We start from the raw sequence: 18095 nt of genomic DNA, 5'->3' as shown, positions 1-18095 counted from the left end.
GCAATAGCTTGCCAGAACATACACTGAAACAGCTTCAATTAAACATATATTAAAATGCATCATGCTTTGTCAGGAGATAAGAAAGAAAGAAATTAATATTTTCTAGTGACCAAAATCACTTAAACCAGCTTCCAAACTCAAAAGCAAGAAGACTTGAAGATAATATATGGCTCTTCTGAAATGAATCTCATGCATTCAAGCAGGAATGAATGCACAGTGAACGAGGGAGTTACAGCAAACATAAGCAAAAGCATTATGCATTACCTGTTGCTGCTATTATGTTTTTCATTTTCTTCTTTTTTAACAGTAAATCTGGTGTAATATTATCATATAGCTTCACTTCAAACTTCCATTGTGCCAAATCCACAAATAACCAATACTACATTAAGTGTGAAACAACCTACAGCTGTGTTCAAACAGGGATTCAAAACAATTTTGAGGCAAATTAATGAAACTAAATTCTATAAACGATGTCTTGATGAAAAACAATTACCATCTAAATAGGACTGGAGACTGACACCGACTCAGACATGAGGTCATTGATAAAACTCTCACATTGTGTTTCTCTTTCTATTGATTTCTTCTTCTATCCTGCTGTGTAGACTCAGTGGTAACTTCATTTAACCAGAAATCTCCCGGGGAACAGAAGAAACCCACGACCCGTGTCCATAAGCAGCCCGGAGGGGCGCATCCTTCAGACAATTGATTTCAGAAAACACCACAACCGTTTTCTTCATCGAAACCACAGAGCAAACCAGACACATATCTGAACATCAGCTCGGCTTGAGAAGAATGGATTTTGTTCTTGTTTAGTTCCCTGAAGATCCAGAGTCTGGGCTCCGTCGAGTCCTGTTCAGCACGTTCCCTGAACACATGACTTCAGTGATGCTGCTGATATCATATCAACACTGATGTTCAAGCAGAAAGCTAAAGAATCCAATTTGAAATCCACTTGAGATTCGAAAAACTTGAAAAATCTTAAGTGCAAGAATTTCATTCTGGGTGGATCCAATAGAAACTGCCAAGAAATATTCCAGTCAAGGTTATTTTTTATCAACTAAAACTAAAATTAAAACTAAAAAAATTATCATAAAATAAAAATAAATTGCCACGGAAATATTTATAATTTTTGATTAATAAATAAATAAATAAAGCTAAATAAATAATCTATTAAATGAATAATAATTAAAAAACATATATAAACACATTTACAAAAAAAAATCTAAATACACACTATAAAATTACTAAACATACAATTTAATTCAACATATTAACAAAAAAAACTATAATAGTAATAATAATAGTATATCAGTAATGCTAAAATAACACTATTTCAAGTCATATTTTACCACAGAATCTAAATAAAATTTGTATTGATTGATAAAGAAATATATTTATAAGCATATATACTGCATAAAGAAAACAAAGCATGTTTTCAGGAATATCAGCTGTTTTCTTAATATACTGTGATACAAAATAAGCACATTCCCCAATTCATAGCAGACATTCATTATTAAATATATATATTTAAATCGCAAAACACATACCTGAACATACATTCACGTAGTACAATTATTAGTTTAAATGGAAGAGTTTGTTGTTCTGAATTTAATTTATACTTTTCAATTAAAAATATTTTTGTCTCCATAACAGTAACGAACACTTCGAGATGTAAATGTATTTTATGCAAAATATGATTTCTTAATTTTTTCTTTTATTTTGAGATGAAATATTAAATAAATAAATCATTTTTTTAATAAGCTGCTCTGGCTTGACACATCACAGTATATTTTCAATGATTTTTGTTTCTATGGAAAATATATTTAGCATAAAAATCATGAATATTATTCATAAATAAGGCTGTTAATTCAATCAGATTTATAAAAAAAAAAAAAATTATCACACTGAAAATAAACTCGATAGGACTTTGTGTTTTATTAATATTTTAATATCAATACTAATATTAATAGTTTATCTTAAACTCCTTAAAAAAAAACATGTCCAAAGGCAAATCCAAAGCCAAAATAATCCATTCTAACTGAAAATGCAAAGATATAACCAGCATCACTGCATTAATACAAACCTTGTACAGCAATCTACTGACATAAAATCTCACTAATGCCTAATAAAGATGTGTCTGGATGAGCCAAATGTAAAAGGAAAAGGCAGCATGTGAAATCTGATTCATAGTACCTTAGAGAGTCCTCATCTGTGATAGTATGACGTCTTCACTAAATCTGAATCTCCACCACAGAGAGACACCTCGCCGTACTGAAGCGCCTTAACGAAATAGAGATCTGTCTCCCATCATTAGCTTCTCCATCCACATGAGCTCAGAGAAGGGCAGACGCTTGACGCTGCACGCACTTTCAATCTGGGCTGATTGGCAAATGGACGAGGAAAAGGAAGAGGAGGACAAGAGAGGAACAGGGCAGCATCTCATCCATCATCTACCATGAGGTGCCCTGCTCTCATACATGATATTACAGATATCATACGCTAATGCACTTCCACAACAAAAGCAGGCACAGAGGATCTGATCTAAACCCTTCTAAAGCAGCATCTTATCTCAATAGATCTTCATTAGAGGGCGATCTGAACCACAAGGTGAGTCACACAGATAGCACATCTCTTGAAACACAAGACTTGATTACCAATTGAGTTTGATTTTAACATACACAATGTGCACATTCAGCAACACACAAACACTGCAGATCTGGTTAATGCACATAAGAAAGGCAGGCAGCTTTCACTTTTTTATGTTTTAAATGTGACTTTTGTAAAATTCAGTTTTCCACTGAAGCACCAGACGAGGGAATTGAATTGAAAGATTGACCTGCTTTCAATCCGTTAACATCCCAGTCATGTCTAGATGAAGTCACCCCCAATCAATCAGGGCCTTTAATCAGGAGCATTGCTTAAGAGCACAGTAACTATAATGAACAATAATTGGCACTGAATTAATAATTATTTTTAATTATTACGGTCCAACTATTCTATTCTATTCCATTCTATTCTATTCTATTCTATTCTATTCTATTTAATATTATTTTAATTTTTACAGCTTCCTAAACAAATAACCATACAGAACAAAAAATTTACCAAAAATATAATAAAATAAAAATTATTATTACATTTCTAAATTATAAAAAAAATATAGAAATTTGTAAAATTATTAAATACTAATATATATATATATATATATATATATATATATATATATATAGTAATAAATATAAAATAAATATTCAAAATAAGTTTATATTCATTCTTTTATATGTAAACATTCTTAATACATACATCAATAAATATTTAAAATATATAATAATGTATTATTTAAAAATTATTAATACATAGATTGATAAATAGAATGATAAAACAATACAGCAATAGATAGATTAATAGATAGATAGATAGATAGATAGATAGATAGATAGATAGATAGATAGATAGATAGATAGATAGATAGATAGATAGATAGATAGATAGATAGATAGATAGATAGATATTATCACATTAAATCTAATTCTCCGTTCTATTCTATTCTATTCTCTTCATGCTCAGGTTGTTTATTCAGAGTTGGCAGAGACAGTCTTTAATGAATGCAGAATGAAGCCACACCTAAATACCTGCGCACTCTGTCTGTACTTCACTCCTGCATTATTTATATGTGTTAATACACCAAGAATTCATGAAATAGATGCATTATTCATGTCATTTCCAAGAAGGTAATTCCAGAAATGTAAAGCTGGAGAGGCTCAGTGTTTGTGTTTCTCTGTAGCGGAGCAGGTCGGCGAGTCTGTGGACTGATTACGCTATTAATCTGAGGTTTAGCAAACACTGATGAGCTTTACAGGCCATCGTCCTCCACTAGTCACTACTGACCTACTGAATCTACACTGACACTGACCTACTGCATCATCATCATCATCATCATCATCTTCATCTGACAGACGCTTTCACACTCACTCTCTGAAAGAAATGAACACTTTCATCCAACAAGGAAGCATTCGGTTGATTAGACGTGAAAGTAAAGACATTAATAATGTTACATCAGAATTCCATTTCATATAAATGAGGTTTAACTTTTTAATAATCTTAGAATCCTGAAAAAAAAGTCACAGATTCCAGAAAAATGTTAAGCAGCACAACTGTTCAACATTGATAATAATCAGATTTTAATAAAAGTTTAATTTACTCTCAAATAGAAAACTTATTTGTAATAATATTTCAAAGTATTACCAATTTACTGTATTTTTATTAAATAAACCCAGCCTTGGTGAGCAGAAGAGACTAGACTGAAAAACCCACATCACATACTGCATCTGTGCAATGTGTAGAAACTAAATGAAGTACTGACTTAACCATGCAATAAACCTCAGCCTAAAACAGATGAAAAATCAAGACTAAAGATCTGCATTGGTAGTAAACATATTGACTTGATATTGAGTGTGAAACAAGTTTCCTAACTAATGAAGGAAGAAAACATAACATTCATCTGAATCACTTCACCAGTAAAGCTTTACGATTTTATCTCTAATGCTGGTTTAAAATCTCAGTAAAGCTTTTGGTTTAACAAGAGGTGAACTGCTGGACTGGAGTGCTGTGGATTATTGTGATGTTTTTATCAGCTGTTTGGACTTTCATTCTGACGGCACCCATTCACTGCAGAGCATCCACTTGTGAGCAAGTGATGCAATGCTACATTTCTCCAAATATGATGAAGAAACAAACTCATCTACATCTTGGATGGCCTGAGAGTATATTAACGTAAATTAAAGTTTCATTCTATAGTGGTAATGAAAGTATCTCCATGCACATGTCTGTAGTATCATCCTGAGATTACTTCAAGAAACTCCAGCATATGGGAGAACTTCAATATGCTTTAATATGTATTAAAGGTTCATTATGGATCTATTCAAGGCTCATAATTAATTCCAGACTTAGAGACAGCAGATTGTCAAGAGTCCCATAATTATTTGTTTTCCTCGTCTGTCCATTGTCAGTAGGATCCAAAACTCTAGTAAGCAATACACACAGTGTTAATTACTCCCACCTGGAGGAAACGCTATATCTCCATAACCTTTTCCTAATGGCTGTGAGGCCCATCGGCTCCCAGGTGGGTCATTATAGATCAGGCTGAGATTAGAGAGAGAGAACCAGCAGAGCAGGATTAAGAAACACATGCGGGGGGTTTGTAAACTGACGAAGGGTTCACGAACGTGCAATGATGCTCGGCCAATCAGGATGCAGAGCTCAGCAAAGACGCCATATTTCACAGCACTGCTGACTCGTTGGAAAAGGCCGAGCCAGGAAAAGTAGATGGATGTCAGCAGATCTCTCTCGCTCTCCATTCTCTCTGTCGGAGATCTCAGTGCTGGACTTGCAGAAAAGAGAGTTCATTCAATTTCACTGATTAATTGGTCCATTTTTCTTTCTTAATGTCTTTACGCATATTTTAAATGGACCTTCTGTCCAGACACTGTAATGGATTCAGAGAAGAGACAGAGTTTGGGGCAAAACATTTTCAAGAATTGGCTCACCCCAAAAACTAAAAACTTAAAAATAAATAAATAAAATACTTTAATACAATAATGCATAATCATATTATATATATAATTAATCCAATTGATTAATTAAATTATAATTTATATTATATATAAAGTTACATTATTATTTTATTATTACATAATACATAGAATAATTAATAATATTATTATATAATTTTTGTTACTCTTTTTATGTTTTTTATACATTAATAACAGAAAATAAATCAAATATAAATATAATATAAAAATATAATATGTTATAAGATATACAAACACACACACACACACACACACACACACGCACACACACACACACACACATACACACATACAGGTGCTGGTCATATAATTAGAATATCATCAAAAAGTTTATTTATTTCACTACTTCCATTCAAAAAATTAAACTTGTATATTATATTCATTCATTACACACAGACTGATATATTTCAAATGTTTATTTATTTTAATTTTTGATGATTATAACTGAAATGCCACCCTAAAAGAAAGCCTTGTCACCCCTGCTGGCACCCCAGTTGGCAGCAACGAATTAAAGGTTATGGGCAATTTGAAAATTTACGAGCGCGAATCTTTCGTGATTCGTGATCCCGCTCCGAACTCCCGAACTGATTCAAATGATTTGCAATCCCCAAACTGACTCAAATGATTCACGAACCCGTTTTGAACTCCCGAACCGACTCAAATGATTCGCGAACCCGCTACGAACTCCCGAACTGGTTCAAATGATTCGTGATCCCACTCCGAACTCCCGAACTGATTCAAATGATTTGCGATCCCCAAACTGACTCAAGTGATTCGCGAACCCGCTCCGAACTTCCGAACTGACTCAAATGATTCGCAATCCCCATAACTGACTCAAATGATTCGCGATCTCGCTACGAACTGCCGAACTGATTCAATTGATTCGCGAACCCGCTTTGAACTCCCGAACTGACTCAAATGATTCGCGATCCCGCTCCGAACTCCCGAACTGACTCAATCTGCCTAGGGCACCAACTCCCAGAGGGGGCACCATCCCAGTTGCTCTATAAAAAAAAATCCAGTCCTTCGCGACCGCTCGCACCTCATGTTTGCGGCTGAATGTTCATAATTGATGGATGAATCCAATCCAGCGAAGAGAAAAGAAAACTAAAAGTAAATAAAAAAAAAAAAAATAAAAAAAAACAGACATAAAGTTGGCTTGACATTGGACGAGTATCGAATTTAGGGACCGTCTCTAAAGTTACATGCGATATTGGTATACACTTTTCTAACGTCAGTAGCATTTGAGGAGAAAGACTTGCAGTCATAAAACAATTGTAAAGTTTTCATTTAGGTGTCAGCTACAATGCACACCTTATACATTTTCAATAAATATTAAAATAAAGTATAAATCATTTAGGTAAAAATGAGGCCCGTTTATCACTTTCAGGCACATTCCTGTGAATTTTCAGGTTCCCTTACGAAAATTACCCATGGTTTTAACAACACCACAAATCATTGTTCTTGTAGCCATGTTAACTGCAAATTAACCATGGTTTTGTTACTTCAAATCATAATTTACAAAGTATTAATATACTGTAATATTTTTGTTGTTGTTGTTGTTGTTGCTATAAAAACAGACCTAAGCCATCAATAGCCTTTAAAATGACTTAAAATGCATTATAGAAAAAAATGAGGCAATAATGATTGGTTAATAATAACACTGTTACAATACATAATGTAGGCAAATACAAAATAAACAATTTATGTACATGTTATTACAAATGCCATGTGATTGCTGCTGTTACACTTACAGGACAATCAAATCCTTGTTTAGGCTAAGACCAAACATTTAATTCAAATATTCACTTAATCTTTCATTTTTGGACACCTTTTTGCTATAGATGACACAGCCTTTAGATTTCTTCAACAAAAATGTGCATATCACAACCCTTACAAAAATAAACCATGGTTTTATCATAGTAAAACTGCTTGATTTCCTTTTGCATGATTTCTGAATGCTTGAGACTATAAAATAAATTAGAGTCATAATAAAGTTATAGCCACAGGTAAATGTCGAGAGCTACAATTGTGATTTGTAAATAATACAATTTATTCATTTTGTTTTTTATTTGATTAAAGTTCTTTTTTCACCCCTATAGTAGGTGTTTTTTTTCATCATTATATTTGAGGAAGGGGAGCACAACAATACAATCCTGCTTAGGGCACCCATTTGGCCAGCAGCGGCCCTGAAGGTGTTGTTATACACATCTCTGGGAATGTGTGCTCTACTACACACACTCACACACACACTGAAGCACGCGTGGTGTTTTCAGCTCTTCACTATATTGACACATGATTTAAGCTACACATGTGCACGTCAGCGCGCTATGAGAGGATTTCACCATTTCATTTGATAAAACTATCGTTTACACAGACTGACAGAAACGGCAATGTCTTTACGACAACCTGTCAAAATAAAATTCCGGTATAACTTGAAGAAATTCCAACAGAAATATAGTACTATTGCACAGTAGAGTATGCTATACTTCAAGTTAGCTAATAAAAATAGTTAATTAAAAAACACAGAAACTCTGGTTACAACCCGTCAAAATAAAAGTTTGGTCTAACTCAAAGAAATTATGTACAAAATTGCTTAGTAAAATATACTTAAAAGATATACTAAAACATTAAAAAGGAATATCACACAAGTTTTCATAGAAGTTTTAATTTAAGCTTGCCAAAACAATAACAACATACTTTTCAAAAACAATGTCTAAAAGTACATTTGTATTTGTACCTATAATGTGTATTTATTTATTATTATTGTCAGCTAATAAAACCTATGCTTCTGGGACTATATTCATACAGTATAACATCTAAATCTAAATGTAGCTCTTGACTGGTTGAGTTAGATGGTGATTAACACTGAACTGTAGAAAATCAGTTGAGTCTCCCCAGCTGGAAATGTCATTGGCTCTTAAAATCTTGTGTTTCTTATAATAAATTGACATACTGATAACACTGAACCTTTTATAATGCTCTTAATTACATGTCGATTCATACTGTATGCATTAGTGAGTGTGGTGGTGCTTATGGGGTATGGTCACTTATTCCTTATATAAACTGTTTCAAATGCAAGGCATTGATTGGATGAGATTAAGTTTGTAAATGGCAGCATGTGTCCTTTTGTAGTGTGCACATATACTATTTATCATCAAACTGTGATAACTGTGACTAAATTCAGTATATACTGTAATACGTCTGCCATATGTTGCCACCCCTCAAAAATTCCTGCTCCCTTCTCGCCACCCCATCAATATTTTTCTAGATCCGCCCCTGATCAGAGAACATAACTTTTGACCACTCAGCAGCAGTCCAGTCCTTTTTTGTCTGAGAGACGCTTCTGATACTGTCTGTTGTTCAAGAGTGGCTTGACACAAGGAATGCGACAGCTGAAACCCATGTCTTGCATACGTCTGTGTGTAGTGGTTCTTGAAGCACTGACTCCAGCTGCAGTCCACTCTTTGTGAAGCTCCCCCACATTTTTGAATGCGTTTTGTTTCACAATGCTCCCCAGGGTGTGGTTATCCCTATTGCTTGGACACTTTTTTTCTACCACATCTTTTCCTTCCCTTCGCCTCTCTATTAATGTGCTTGGACACAGAGCTCTGTTAACTGCCAGCTTCTTTTGCAATGACCTTTTGTGTCTTGCCCTCATTATGCAAGGTGTCAATGGTCGTCTTTTGGACAACTGTCAAGTCAGCAGTCTTCCCCATGATTGTGTAGCCTACAGAACTAGACTGAGAGACCATTTAAAGGATTTGCAGGTGTTTTGAGTTAATAAGCTGATTAGAGTGTGGCACCAGGTGTCTTCAATATTGAACCTTTTCACAATATTCTAATTTTCTGAGATACTGAATTTGGGATTTTCCTTAGTTGTCAGTTATAAACATCAAAATTTGAAGAAATAAACATTTGAAATATATCAGTCTGTGTGTAATAAATGAATATAATATACTAGTTTCATTTTTTTTTATGGAATTAGTGAAATAAATCAACTTTTTGATGATATTCTAATTATATGACCAGCACCTGTACATATGTGTGTGTTATATATCATATTTTATACATCCATAATAATAATATTTTCTAATTATTTTTGACATTTTCAGTATGTGTTTATAATGTCTTTTAATTTGAATGGATATTATTTTTACATGTGTTGACACGATGCAAATGTATTATAAGTCTCTTATCAACATCATTTACCATTATTTTATTTAGCATTATTTCCTTAAAATTATGTTTAAAACTAGCTCAACACAAATTTTCTCCATGGACTTTAAAATAAAAATGAGCAAAGCTTGTCTAAGAAAAAAATAGCTAAAGTGCAATTTGTTCAGAATTGTTTCATGATTTTTTTTTTATTTTTTTTTTTATAATCAGCTCTGAAAACACTGAAGGAGAAAATAACAAAAACTCTCCTAACAAATTAAAAAAGTGATACATCAAAATCTGAAGTTAAACAATAGATTGCTGCATAATCTAGTATGAAAACCAGCTTGTGAAAATGTATGAAATGCATTCTAGCCAAAGTTTATTCAGTTATGGTATAATACTGACTTTTATAGGCAACAGCCAGAATTGTTCAGATTCGATTTATTGTGAGATATCTGACACAAATGAACAGCATGATGTGTGTGCATGCTTAGAATAAAAATGCTTTTATAAGGGTATAAAATGCTCCTAAAATCAATTCCTTGGGGCAAATATTGGCTATTATTGAAAAAGTAAATTTCTGACCCTGTGCTTAATGCATCGATCCCTCCATAAATCTCTTAAGAGACTGACGGAAAAACAGTAGACGGATGGAGGAGTGAGTGACACGCAGAAAGATGGAGGGATGATATAAAGGGCAGATGAGGTGAGAGAGAACAGAGAGAATGAAATATGAGGAATATAAAGAAATGACATTACCGTTCATCTCCACAGAGAGACCTTCTGGAGAAAAACAGAAGACGGACGCTTTCTCATCCAGACAAAATAAAAACTGATGGACACGGTCAGATAGAGAGAAAGAAAGACTGAATAATCTGTACAAACACTTATGGAATCAAACTCAAAGAAAAACAAAAACAAATGAAAATGTAAAGAAAAGAAAAGACAGTAAAAGATACCAAGCTAACTAACATCCAGCCATAAAAATCCAGGAAAGCCAAAGATGAAAGATTCAGTGAGACTGTACAACAGATGAGCCACAAACAGAAATGAAAAACATCCTCCTAAAATAAAAAAATAAAAAACCCAATTCAAAGCATCAGACAGAAACAAATTGCATTTCCAAACATTGCTTCCACAACGATGGATGATGAGGGAAACATATCAGATTCCTCCTGGGAGAGAAACACAGGCTCTAGTACACACTTGTATTGCTAAATGAATCCCCATTGTTCTTTCGTTTTATATTATTACACACTGTCCCTGTTTTTTTTTTCTTTATATCATTTACTTGATTAATATGAATGCATTACAGTAATTGTTACATTTAATAAAGTTATATATACTGTGTATAATATGCACACAAACTTACATGCACACACATCCATATAACTCCTATATAATTGGTATATGCATTTAAATATTTCTTCAAGAAAAATAATATAATATTTTGAGTGAACATCAACATTTAGAAAATGCATCTACTAATAAAAAAATTTTTTTGTGAGATATATGCATAAAACAATGGGAGAAAAAATCAATAAACGGAGAAAAGTTTCTCAGGTTGCTTTGAGATTATATAGATGTCTTTCCTAGAAATCAAAATGGATAAGGCAGAAAAATAGTTTTGTTTTTTTTGCAGCGAATCAATGAATGATCAATAATGTTCCTGATGCCTGTGTTAAACGGTGTTTGCAGTAATTGCTCTCTTGAGTATGATGTGTGTGAATGATCACACCTGGGAATCCCTGTGGATCAGAAACTAACACACAACCTCCGAGAGCAGCGATGGGTTCAAACAAATCACTGGAGCTTCCTCTAGTCTAGTCTGAATGTGTCTGAGGCCTGTTCTGGAAAAACACACTGGAACTTGTAGTTCTTGTATTAACAGGTACTTTGCAAACACACAGTGACATGTTGTATTCTGGGTTGGGACAGAAGCAAAGGTCTCGGTTTTGAGGGATCACTCTGATGTGTGTGTGTGTGCGAGAGACCCCTGAGATCTGGTTTGTGACTGGAACTCAGCTGAAGGCTGTTTTTGACAATTCAGCTGAAATTCTGTCTTTTCTTTCCCTGTCATGAGCTGGCAGACCCGGAGAACATCAGCACGCCTCTGAACCTCTGCTCTAACGGACTGAAAACCACAGACGGCCATCACGAGGGATCTCTGTGTGTGTGTGTGTGTGAGAGAGAGAGAGAGAGAGAGAGAACTAAATCCATGACTAAGCTACTGAAGTTTGCACAAGAAAGTTGAGAACCCTGCACACACACACACACACACACACACAAACATGCATTTCAATTTCAAAAAAAGAAAATTAAGGAGTTTTTAGGACCATTTGGATGGTTTTACATTGTTGCCCATTTCAATTATTATACAGTACAAGGTTAACTTTAGATTTAGTGTTTCAAACTAAAATTATATATTAATAAAAACACTTTAGTTACTTCTAAATTTAATGTTAACTAATATAAAATAAAATATAAAAACTTGCTTTATTTTCTTATATCTCAGTATAGTTGAACTTGGAGAACAAGAATAATTAAAATGTCTTGAAGGACAAAAAATACATCAAATTTTTGGGGTGAATCCTGGCTTGGATGTTTAGACGTTGGTGAGAGTTGACATCGAAGACATATGCATTCGTAACAATACTATACATTTTCACCATTGAAAACCTGCTTATTTCCATGTGCTATATTCTATCATGTTGGAAAATCACACACAAACATAATGGGTTATTTTAATTTCCCCTTTATAAACTCACAGCAGTGACTCTGTGTCTTTCTGACACACTTACAGTTCAGCCGCAAGATAGAGGTCATAACCTTGATAAAGAGAGAGAGAGAGAGCAGGTCATGTCTTCAGTTTCATCCTTGGAGAACGTGCTTCTCTCTGCTCGGTGTCCCTCACCTGCTTTTCCTCCGTCTGACATTGCCTTTGGTGCTATAATAACCCATTTTTATTCTCTATTTTTTGCATGGTGTCCTCCTCCTCTCTCTCTCTCTCTCTCTCTCTCTCTCTCTCTTTACCTGTCAACACACCTCAGCGAGTCTGCCATTACAGAGCGAAAGCAAATGAAAGATGTGTGGTTGGAACAGTCTTTCCTCTCCACCAGAGTGTGAGACACGTCTCCATCACAATCACAAATGATGCTGTCTCACTGCTCCAGGTCGTTCGGTTAGTCTGACATGTCAGGAACATGCTGTTTTTATCCGCTCTGTAGGAGGCTGTGCTTCAAACTCTGGAAATGTTGGGGTCTGCTGCATGTCGAGATATAAATGAATTCATCCCTAGGGGTACACAGTGTCTCTTTCAGAGGAATGTTCATGTTAAAATAGAAGTAAAATATTTTGTTACATTGTTGCACAGTTAATGAAAGTAACTTGCATGGCTACTTTTTGAAATACCAAAAAAGAATTACAAATATAAAAAAAATTAATTTAATTTCTCAACTAGGCTGCATTTACTGATAGAAAATACATTAAAATATTGTAAGTAATAATATTGTAAGTAAAGTAAATACCTAAGTAATATTGTGTTAAAATATTATTTAAAATAACAGTTATCTATTTGAATATGTGTTAAAATGTAATTTATCCCAGTGATGTAAAGCTGAATTTACAGGATTATTATTCCAGACTTCAGTTTCACATAATCTTTTCAGAAATCATTCTAATATGCTGATTTGATGCTCAGGAAACATTTCTGATTTTTACTTAAGATGAAATCTTCTGGGCTGCTCAATATTTTTGAGAAAACATGGTTATTTTTAATGCCTTTACTGTTGCTTTTAATTAATTTAATGCATTTTTGTGAAATATAAATGAAAAAAATTGCACAGAGTCCATTAATAGTAGATTGTACATTGTACATTTTCTCCCTTTACAAGATATGCACACAACAACTAAACCCTTGAACTTTCCTAAATACATGACATTAGATTATGAGGTTCATTTATTGTTGTATAAAAAATTAATTTGACACATTTAGATTATTCAGATAATTTTCCACCCATAGAGAGCGAGAGAGATAAACAGCATGAGGTTCAAGTATTCCAGACATCCTCAAGCTGAAACGAACACATCATTTCCCCATCACAGTCAAACTGACTGGAACGACCACAGCTAATGGATCCATAACTGTGTACTGTCTTTCTTTCTCCTTCCCATCCCTTTCCTGTTCTACATTTAGCTCATTTCAAAAACAGAAAGGAGAGAGAGAGAAATGGCAGAGGAGAGACAGGTCAAGCTCTTTGACTGGCGTCAGTCTGATGGACTGGAAAGAGTTAAGCGCACAGAGAGCTTCACAACACAAACACACCGCATGCATTACTCTCGGTGAGGAGAGAACAAAACAAGAGAGAAAACATGTGCGGCATGCAGTTTGAGCACGTGTCCAGGTCTTGCTCTGTCATAGTGACCATATGAAACCTACAGGCTTTATTTTCTGACCAGCATGATGAACAATGTGAGAGTGAGAATAAGAGAGAGAGAAATCATCACTCTGTCCAACCTCGTGATGACCCCTGCAGAATGTGCTTTTTATCGTAATGGGACTTCCCATTGACACCTATTGATTTTTTTAACCAAATATGCTTTCTGTACCCTAAAACTAAATCTATCTTTTATCTAAAACTGAATTTCTTTACTCATTATAAGTTGTGTGAGTTGTCCTTGATCATACAAAACCCACCATCATGACGGCAGGTGCTCCATATGGTTTGTAATACTGTTGCCAGGGTGTTGATTATGATGGATGATGAATGTCATGCAATTTTCCATAAAAATAAAAAGATTATTTCTGAGATGACAACTGGAAGCTACAAACTAAATAAAACAAGCAATGCATTTACCTATTTAACTTATTTGATCTTTTTTCAAATGGCATCCTAGTTTAACACTATTAAATATAAAAAATGTATACATATATATTTTTGAATATTTTAAAGGGCATGGATGTATGGAATGACATTGATGTATTGATGGATGAAATGACATGGATGGATGGATGCATGGTTGGATGGAATGACATGGATGGATGGTATGACATGGATGTATAGATAGATGATGGATGCATGGTTGGATGGATGGATGAAATGGATAGATGAAATTACATGGATGGATGGATGGATGCATGGTTGGATGGATGGATGAAATGGATAGATGGATGGATGGATGGTTGGATGGAATGACATGGATGGATGGATGGAATGACATGGATGTATGGATGGATGATGCATGGTTGGATGGAATGACATGGATGGATGGATGAAATTACATGGATGGATGAATGGTTGGATGGAATGACATGGATGTATGGATGGATGGATGGATGCATGGATAGATGGTTGGATGGAATGACATGGATGGATGGATGCATGGTTGGATGGATGGATGAAATGACACGGATGGATTGAATGACATGGATGTATGGATGGATGGATAGATGGATGGAATGACATGGATAGATGGAGCGATGGACATAATAACAGAATGATACACAGAACAATGGATGGATGATGATAGAAGAAAGGATGGATGGATGGATGGAAGGACAATGACAGAATGATAAAGAATTATGGATGGATGGATGACAGATGGATAGAACAAAGTTATGTCAGTGATGACAGATCGATGGATCGTTTGATAGAATGATAGACAGATCAATAGACAGATAGATGAGAGGCATAGAACGATAGATGGATGGACGGACTGAAAGAATAGCAGAAAGATAGATATAACAATGACAGGTGTTTAAGTGTTGTTAAGTCTGTGATTTTGCCACAGAATTGGGCTTCATTTACCATGTTCCCGCGGGATGTTATTGAGTCTATCTCAGCCAACCCCCTAGAATGTGATTTCAACAGAGGGGAAAACTGCAGAAAAAAATGCAATTTGGCCAGTTTTGGACAAGTTTTGAAAAGCAATTGGGCTGGTTTTGATTCGCAGACCTGGCAACCCTGATTTCAAATAGTTTGCTATGCAGTTGCTTGGTGGTTGCTTATTGGCCTAATTCAATACAATTCATGCCCATCTCTAAATATGGACCACTTACCATTTATTGGTAATCTACTGGACTATCTTTTGTTTAAGTCCAACATACCACAGAAAACGACAGCAAAACACACAGGATTGTGCCCACCCACTATACGCAATACTGATGTCACTTGGCAAGAATCGGCTGGTGTTGATGCAGGTATCTTGCATCCTGTGGGAGTCCAGCCCAAATTTGAATCACTAATCCCAAAAGAACCTTGCTGGCATCCTTTGGCCCGAAGCAGCATCCGTTCTGTCAAAGTTAAACATGTTTATCAGCAAGTTTTGTTCACGATCTGGAATGGCTCGGCTTTCTGCTCCTGGCCTCTAATTTCGCAGGTCACTGCTCTTGATTATTAGCCTTCCGGATGCTTCCATCTTCCCTGAACCAGCAAATCTGTTGAGTTTGGTTGAGAGATGAGTTGAAGGGGGACACAATGATCTCAGAAGAAGAGAGAGAGGAGCCCCCGTCATGACGACAGATGAATCTGCCAACTGCACGACACCTGCTCACACAGCGACGGGCTGGTGGCCAATGAGAGCGAGTGGGTGGGCACAGCAGGGTCCTAGCTGACTGTACGCATGCATATGTATGAGTGTGTATAGTGCCTGCCGTCCCAGCAGGCCGTGAGTCTGTTCCTGTTCTTCATTCTGGTGCTACACAGAATTACCAAGCACATGCCAGGTAATAAGGTAAAGGGAAGGGATATTGTGGTGAAGAGTAGAGACTTCACAGACATTTCTATACGATTCTTTCTAGCGCGGCATAATTCTATATTCTGAGGCAGCTGTGATCTGACAATTTAATGCTCATAAATATCTAAAGAGTTTAAAACAGGCAGAGAAATACTGGTCTACATTGATGGAAGCATTGAAAAATGCAATGAGATTCAAGAGAATTCCTAGACTGTAAAAAAAAAAAAAGGATTATTGGAGTACAATTTACAAGAAAATACTGTTTAAGTATTTCTATTAAAAACTAACTATAAGTATTTATTTGTTTAATTTGCCTAAAAACGTATTTTATTTAAATTATTTTAAGTAAAATCCTACACCATTTTTTTTGTATATTATTCAATATTTTCCCCAAAGGATTAATTGTATGATTAACGCAACTGCTGCACAATACTGGATTATAAATTAAATACATAATGACAGAACAACAGATGGATGGATGGACAGAAAGACAGACATACTATGTCAGTGTCAGGACTGACAGCTAGAATGACAGAATGATAAATAGATTGCCAGACGGATAGAACGAAAGACAGATAATTTCATATATATAAAAATTATTAGAACAATCATTTGTACGTTCATTAGGGAAATAAATATGAGGAGCGTCAAAAGCAGTGGAGCTTGAAAATTTAACACTGATGCATTTGCTTTGCTTTCATTCAGTAGGAATCGCTCCAGGGTGTGTTGTTCACACACACACACACTCACACACACACACTCACTCGCTCAGAGTGTGCAGAAGAGGAATTCCTCAGTGTTTGTGTGAACACTGCAGCAGTTACTGACTTAAACTCTCGCTCACGTCTCAATGCTGAACAGAACGCACACACAGAGCATTAACTAGCAGCCAGCCATCGCAGTCCCGCATCACAGTCCTGGGACAAATTCATTTGCAGTAGTGCAGTCAAGCAGGAAAACAAGAGAATGAAGAAATCAGAGGAGAGGAGAGGAGAGGAGAGGAGAGGAGAGAAGAGGAGAGGAGAGAAGAGGAGAGGAGAAACTGCTCACTTAAAATGAGGATAATTGATGTGTGAATACGATAAGAATGTCAAACAGCTCAAGCACACACATGTCTGAGCATCACATGCACGTCTTCAGAGGATTCAAACACTGATCTACAGGAGTAGCTCTTGGCTTGCCCTCTATCTTCTTCTGACATATTGTCTTTGCATGCTTGCATGGCATGTTTTCTGAGGCATTGTAGCGATTGCATATTCAATTACTCTAGAGATGCCTGAAGATTTTCCTCAATGCCGCGTGACTCTGTCAAATTAATCTATAAATCAAGAGGCAAGCTGGCGCATATGCATGACAAGCTGTTGATTAATTAGAGGGATTGGAGGCTAGGTTTGGAACATTATAAGATTTCACTCCTTTTTTATTAATTGAATTCAATAGCTCCAGGGTCATTTCTAGCTGATAAACTACTGTAGTTAAGAATAACTAGAAAAATGCATATTTGCTATTGAAGTTGACATTAATATTTAACATTTCCCATTGATATTTTCCAGGCTCGGGGTTCACAGATGTTCCCGTGCTTTGCCATGATTGTGGAAGCCTTGAATACTG

Source organism: Carassius auratus, unplaced genomic scaffold, assembly GCF_003368295.1.
Source record: "Carassius auratus strain Wakin unplaced genomic scaffold, ASM336829v1 scaf_tig00026453, whole genome shotgun sequence".
NCBI classification, from domain to species: Eukaryota; Metazoa; Chordata; class Actinopteri; order Cypriniformes; family Cyprinidae; genus Carassius; species Carassius auratus.
This window is presented reverse-complemented; position numbering follows the sequence as displayed.